Source organism: Sapajus apella, unplaced genomic scaffold (genome assembly GCF_009761245.1).
Source record: "Sapajus apella isolate SASKATOON/1434 unplaced genomic scaffold, GSC_monkey_1.0 scaffold16, whole genome shotgun sequence".
Taxonomy (NCBI): Eukaryota; Metazoa; Chordata; class Mammalia; order Primates; family Cebidae; genus Sapajus; species Sapajus apella.
In genome coordinates this window covers 22922616-22929940 of record NW_022436956.1, presented here as the reverse complement: position 1 = coordinate 22929940, position 7325 = coordinate 22922616, and the positions used below count along the sequence as shown (strand labels likewise).

Genomic DNA, 7325 nt, shown 5'->3' with positions numbered 1-7325 from the left:
AGCCACTGCGCCCGGCCTGTTTTGTTTTTTTAATAGGTCCCATGTTGATTTTTTTTTCCTCCATGCTCAATTTTGAATAGGGTGATAGCTTTTCAGATTCAGTGTTTGTTACCAAGCAGAGTTAGTAAGGATTTCCTTTGGTTCTGCTTTCTATCTGATAGCTGGAGAGTTGAATCCCTCTTTAAAATCTATATCTGCAGCCTGGGCAACAAAGCAAGATCCAGATTCTACAAAAAATAAAAAAATTAGCCCAGTGTGGAGGCATGCACCTGTAGCCCTAGCTATTTGGGAGGCTGAGCCAAGAGGACCACGGGAACCCAGGAGTTCGAGGTTACAGTGAACCATGATTGTACCACTGCACTTCAGCCTGGGTGACGGAGCAAGGCCCTGTCTCAATCTATCAGTCAATATATCTAGAGGGCAGGGTAATGTGCATGTGTCCCAGCCTCATTCTCAGTTTCTAACCATTTTTCATTTGGTGAACTTTGGTTCTGCTGAAGTTGCATCTCCCTTTTACTTCTATTTTCTGGTGTTCTGTTAGTCTCAGCTAATCTACTACATGAGTGTAAGGCCGGTTGCCTCGCTGGGAGGCCAGACACACCCACCTCTGTACCTGGCACCAGGCTCTGCACCTGGCACCTAGCTCTGCCGCATGGCTCTCCTGGAAGTCTCTGGCTAATGCAACCCTGGTGGGCTCTCACACCGGAAAACCTGCCCAACAACCCGTCAACCAATAGCAGCCTGCCCCGTCCCAATCCCACTCCCCTGGAGCCAATCAGAGCACCCAGCTATTGCTCCTTCCTCCTAGCCATAAAAACCCCATGCCCCAGGAAGCCAGTGTGACTTCTCTGTCCCCCTTTCCCCAGACCAGAGAACCTCGACCAGGAGCTGAATAAATTGGCATTTAATTTTTCTTATACTGGCCTGTTTCCTCATTTTTAACTCGGCAATAACCCTTACAATGAGGAATTGTGATTTTTTTTTTTTTTAATGGAGCCCTAGTAAGGTTTTCCCTGTTCTCTCCCCTAACTCTAAATCACACCAGGGTTACACTTGAATTCTGGTTAATTTCCCCAAACTTCCTAATAGTTTTTTGATTAAAAAAATTTTTTTCTTTTCTTTCTTTTTTTTTTTTTACACACGAGTGAGAATTAGACAGTTCTTCCAATAGTTTTTTAAAATTCGTGTGATTGAAAGAAGGAAAAAAAAGGAAAAAGAGTCCCAGCTACAGTGTGATTTTTGTTTTTTTGGAATTGGGGGGAAATGATGCAACCTCAGGTGGAGAGACTAGATGAGAAGCAGGAAATCTGCTCCCCCTAGTGAAAGAAAGAGATACTTCAGGACTAGTTTATCCAAATCTTCCCTGGTGGTCTAGGTCTATACATATATAAATATATATATATTTAATTATTTATTTTAAATATTTATTTTATTTTATTTTTTTGAGACAGAGTCTTGCTCTGTTGCCCCTGCTGGAGTGCAGTGGCTCGATCTTGGCTCACTGCAACCTCCGCCTCCTGGGTTCAAGCGATTCTCCTGCCTCTGCCTCCCAAGTAGCTGGGGTCACAGGCACCTGCCATCACGCCCCGCTAATTTTTGTATTTTTAGTGGAGACGGGGTTTCACCATGTTGGTCAGGCTGGCCTCGAACTCCTGACCTCAGGTGATCCACCGCCTCAGCCTCCCAAAGTGCTGGGATTACAGGCCTGAGCCACAGCACCAGGCCTTTATTATTATATATGTATGTATTTATATATTATATACACATATATTTTTACCGACACAAAGATTGTAAAATACTGTACACTTAAAGGGAAGTTTGATTCATATCTTAGGTGTCATGAATAAAGAAGGAGTGGCACTTTCTATTATCCACCAATTTTCCTGTTTCTAATCTGAATATTCTTTCCTAAAAAGATGGATGTGGGCTGGGCATGGTGGCTCATGTCTGTAATCCTAGCAATTTTGGGATGCCAAGGTGGGTGGATCACTTGAGGTCAGCAGTTCAAAACCAACTTGGCCAACATGGTGAAACCCCATCTCTACTAAAAGCACAAAAAAGGCCGGGTGCGGTGGCTCAAGCCTGTAATCCCAGCACTTTGGGAGGCCGAGGTGGGTGGATCACGAGGTCAAGAGATCGAGACCATCCTGGTCAACATGGTGAAACCCCGTCTCTACTAAAAATACAAAAATTAGCTGGGCATGGTGGCGCGTGCCTGTAATCCCAGCGACTCAGGAGGCTGAGGCAGGAGAATTGCCTGAATCCAGGAGGCAGAGTTTGCGGTGAGCCGAGATTTCACCATTGCACTCCAGCCTGGGTAACAAGAGCGAAACTCCATCTCAAAAAAAAAAAAAAAAAAAATGTACAAAAAAATTAGGTGGGTGTGGTGGCAGGCACCTCTAACCCCAGTTATTTGGGGAGCTGAGGCAGGAGAATTGCTTGAACCCAGAAGGTGGAGGTTGCAGTGAGCCGAGATCATAACATTGCACTCCAGCCTGGGTGACAGAGCAAGACTCCATCTCAAAAAAAAAAAAAAAAAAAGAAAAGATGGATGTGACTGATGGCTGACAAAAGATGGATGTGACTGATGGCTGACATAGGATTAAAGGTGCCTCCTGAGCCATGACTCAGCTATGTCAGTAGCCCTGCTAAATTTGTGGCCAGGTCGGACATGGTGGCTTACGCCTGTAATCCTAGCACTTTGGGAGGCTGAGGCGGGCGGATCATGAGGTCAAGAGATTGAGACAATCCTGGCCATGGTGAAACCCCGTCTGTACTAAAAATACAAAAATTAGCCGGGTGTGGTGGCACGCGCCTGTTGTCCTGGCTACTCGGGAGGCTGAGGCGGAAGAATTGCTTGAACCCAGGAGATGGAGGTTGCAGTGAGCTGAGATTGCGCCACTGCACTCCAGCCTGTTAACAGAGCAAGACTCCGTCTCAAAAAAAAAAATTTGTGGCCAGGCCACCTCCTCCCTCTTCTCCAAACTATGGCCATCACTGGTTTCTCTCCCTCAAAGCTATTACTGAAGTATTAGGAGATTATTTGGTGTAGGTTTATTCCTTCCTGTGACTTAGAAGCTTGGAGAATTCAATAGTTTTTAATCTAGCATCTTTGTTTTATCTAATAAGTTTAGTAGATCAAAACATTCTTCTGGTAAGGTCAAGGTCTAACCAGTGTAGGGTATCTTCAGCTCAGTGTGCATTTTAACCCAAACATACTCAGCATGTCACCTAAACACAATCAGTATCGGCCTCCATTGTGTCTTTTTCGAAGGTAAGACATCCTGACAATATTCTCTGGAAAAATTTCACTCATAGACTAACCCATATTTTTGTTTTTCCTCATTCCCACCCTCAAAGATAATATAAATGCAAATAAAATTTAAAATAACCTCCTATGGAGAGGAGACATTGCTGTTTTTCACTAGATATGGAAGCCCAAGTTTCTAATTTGGTGGACACAGTGGCAGAGGTATGAAGTTTTAGATTTGAGGTTTCCTTTCTTCTCTCTCTTCACATCGATGTACTTATCTAAAATGCATTGAAAGTCTTATTTTCTGAACTTTACTTTTCTCACAATGTTATCTAAAAACATTAATTGGCATTACAACATTAATCTTCTCTTTCACATAATTTTTAAAATTTTTTCTTTCTTTCTTTTTTTTTTTTTTTTTTGACAGAATATTGTCCTGTTGCCAGGCTGGAGTGCAGTGGCGCAATCTCGGCTCACTGCAAGCTCCGCCTCCTGGGTTCAAGTGATTCTCCTGCCTCAGCCTCTCAAGTAGCTGGGACTACAGGAACATGCCACCACATCCAGCTAATTGTTGTATTTTTAGTAGAGACTGGGTTTCACCATGTTGGCCAGGATTGTCTCCATCTCTTGACCTCATGATCCTCCTGCCTCGGCTTCCTGAAGTGCTGGGATTACAGGCCTGAACCACCGCGCCTGGCCAATTTTTTAAAAAATTAATTAATTTTTTAAAATTTTGAGACAGGGTCTTGCTCTGTTGCCCAGGCTGGAGTGCAGTGGCAAAATCACAGCTCACTGCAGCCTTGACCTCCCAGGCTCAAGCCATCCTCCCATCTCAGCTTCCCAAGTACTGGGACTCTGGGACTGCAAGTATGTACCACCATGCCTGGCTAATTTTTGTATTTTTCTTTCCTTCTTTTTTTTTTTTTTTTTTTTTTGTAGAGATGGGCTTTCACCATGTTGTGTCGGCTGTTCTCCAACTCCTAAGCTCAAGTGATCCGCCTGCCTTAGCCTCCCAAAGTGCTGGAACTACATGCCTGAGCCAGCTCACCCAGCTGTTAATCTTGCCTCAACATAGGTGCATCTTTCCGCTTCCTGTTTGTGTTCGTAGGTCCACTGCTCCTACTGTGAAGATGGATACATTCATCTGTCATAGCTTAATGACACCACTTTAAAATTTGCAAATGGGGCCAGGCGCAGTGGCTCACGCCTGTAATCCCAGCACTTTGGGAGGCCGAGGCGGGCGGATCACGAGGTCAAGAGATCGAGACCATCTTGGCCGACATGGTGAAACCCCGTCTCTACTAAAAATACAAAAAATTAGCTTGGCGTGGTGGTGCGCACCTGTAGTCCCAGCTACTCGGGAGGCTGAGGCAGGAGAATCTTGAACCGGGAGGCAGAGGTTTCAGTGAGCCAAGATTGCGCCTGGGCGACAGAGCAAAGCTGTCAAAAAAAAAAGAAAAAGAAAAAGAAAAAGACACAAGAAGTTCACAGGCTTGATTGAGAGGCACGTAAGACAAACGTGTTCAGAGCAAACTTCTAATTATGGCTTGGTTTCTAAAGAGACTTTTTTTAAAAACTGGGAAGTAATTTTATTATCTAAAAGACACTGGAATTTTGTTCTTTTGAGTTTTGTTGTGTGAGGGTGCATAAAAAATGAATAAATTTATCTTTGGCTTATGTCCTATGTCTTAAAAGTATGGCCAGGACTTCATCTCTAATGCGTAACTGGACAAATGTAAGGTTGTGAGCCTTAAACTTGAAGCCCATATTCATTCCCTCCTGGAAATCCCATGAAGGCTCAGACAAGCAGGGAAGTCTGGTCTGATCTATCAACCTCTTTCTCCTTCTCAACATATAGAACATCCCATTGGTCATGAATGCCAGATAAATGAAGGATTCTTGCAAAAGCTCAAATTTTTTTCTTCTTTGCTTGCATTCATGTTGTAATTAACACATAGGAGCTGAGCTTTTTCCTGTGCTGATTTGTAATTTTGGCATAATTCAAAGTGCAAATGGGTTCTAATGGCATAAATGTTATTTCCTGGGCAATAAATATCTCAAATAGAGAAGTGAGTCATAGGCCCCATGAAACTTATGAACCAAGATTAATCACGCGGAGAGCAGAGCTGCTTATCATCAATATAACTTTCTCTTCAGGCCATTTCCCATGCAATTGGGTGGAAAAACCCACTCCTATTGCTCAATTGGGCAGTTGCAAGGATGAGGTAAAGCAATTGTACTCTTTAGTACTGTAGTGAGAGCTGTAGTTTGAAAAACCACAGTAGTTAATCCACTTTGTTTCAAACTCTTCTATATGCTTCAAAAAGTGTGAATTACTAGGAATATTATAATATCCAATTAAGAAGAAAGATGTTAAAAAATGACTCAGAATTACGGCAAAAACTATTCTATTTTGAAATTAATTTTAATTTAGGGGTGTTTTGGGTGAAGCATTCCTGTGAACTTAACAAACAAATGGGCAATGTGATTTTGATTGCTTTTGAATGTCAGTAGGACTAACCTGATTACCTATCCCAAGGTTTCAAAGTCTGTTTCTAAAACATACCTTCTTTTTGTCATTGCAAAAGAGAAGTACACTTTACTTTCAAGGCTGACTTTGGGCGCCGAACACAGAAAGATGATTTCTTACATTCTTAGCTAATTAATTGTAAGTGTGGCTGGAAGCCTGGTGAGGCAGAATTTGAAGAAGATGCTTCTTTCTGACATTTAAGCAGAGGCAGCAAATCACTTACAGTAAAAATTACTCAAGGAAATCACTCAATTGGCCTTTTCTGGCTATGGAATGGTGACTTTTTCCCTATATTGCCCTAGGGAAAGAATATAACTGTCCCTCCCCTCCTTCCAATGTCTTCAACGTCCATAGCTTTAAAGAAGAGGCCAAAAATTTATAGAAAGGATTCAAGAACGTCTCAAAAGGACAAGCTCTAAGAGTCCGGTCTCTTATCAACCTCAGCGCCAAGCTTAGGGCACCTTCATTGGAAGGAAACGGCACTGCCCAGTTCCAGACTTGGGGGCAGACAAGGCCAGGAGTTCCAGTTTTCTGCCATAAAAGCACCACAATGGCTGGAGATGGAACCAGCTTGATGGCCCCTGCACTAGGGAAGAGAGAAGGAGAAGGGCACAGCTTTTGGCCTGTGAAGTGGCCGGTGCTGGAAGTGGTCTTACTTAGCTGTCTTGGGGCAGACTTACCTCCTGTGAAAGTAACTGTGTCCACAGAGCTGCCATCTTGAGAACCCCTGACTGAACTAACAGGGAGGCATGAGCTTGTTCTTTTTCAAGGAACTCTTTAGACTGTCACAGCAAGTGGAAAGCCCCTTAAGACATTCTCAGGACATCTGTGACCCTAGCTCCTAGAGTGACCTTTCCAGGAACAGCAGTCTGGGGGTGATGGCATCTTTCAGCCTCACATGCCAAACAAGCTTGAGCCTGTCTTTCCCTGTCTTCTGACACTTAGACTCACATAGGAGTCCTGCATGCCTAACGGGGCTGAAACTCCACGCCTTCGGAGATGAAACTGGGCTTGTGTGGGCACTGAGCATTAAAGTTTGAAAGGCAAGGGCGTGTGCAACTGGATATTATAGTTCCCGGAATAATGATTACACATGTGAGGCAAAAATAAGAAGCTTATTTCTTCTTCTTAAAAATGATGGATGAGACCTGCCCTGGAGAGCATTTACTTTAGAAAACTTGTAAGTTATCTTCAAAATACATGAAATCCTTATAAAATTTAAATACATATTTTGCCAGCTTTACAACCCGGGAACATCTTTCTAAAGGACCTGGGAGCCAACTGTTTTTTGTTTTGTTTTGTTTCTTTTGTTTGAGACGGAGTCTCACCCTGTTGCCCAGGCTGGAATGCAATGGTGCAATCTCGGCTCACTGCAACTGCCGCCTCCCTGGTTCAAATGATTCTCCTTCCTCAGCCTCCCGAGTAGCTGGGACTACAGGTGTGTGCCACTACGCCCAGCTAATTTTTGCATTTTTAGTAGAGATGGGATTTCACCATGTTGGCAAAACTCGAACAGGCTGGTCTCGAACTCCTGACCTCATG

At 43.5% G+C, this 7325-nt stretch overlaps 1 long non-coding RNA gene across 1 annotated transcript in view; it reads left to right on the top strand.

Annotated features, from left to right (window-relative positions):
* The first annotated feature begins 7182 nt into the window (after positions 1-7182).
* Positions 7183-7325, top strand: part of LOC116556293 — a 1254-nt gene continuing 1111 nt past the window's right edge. Inside the window, exon 1 of the long non-coding RNA XR_004270927.1 lies at positions 7183-7221. This is a non-coding gene — a long non-coding RNA (uncharacterized LOC116556293). The remainder of the gene's footprint in view (positions 7222-7325) is intronic.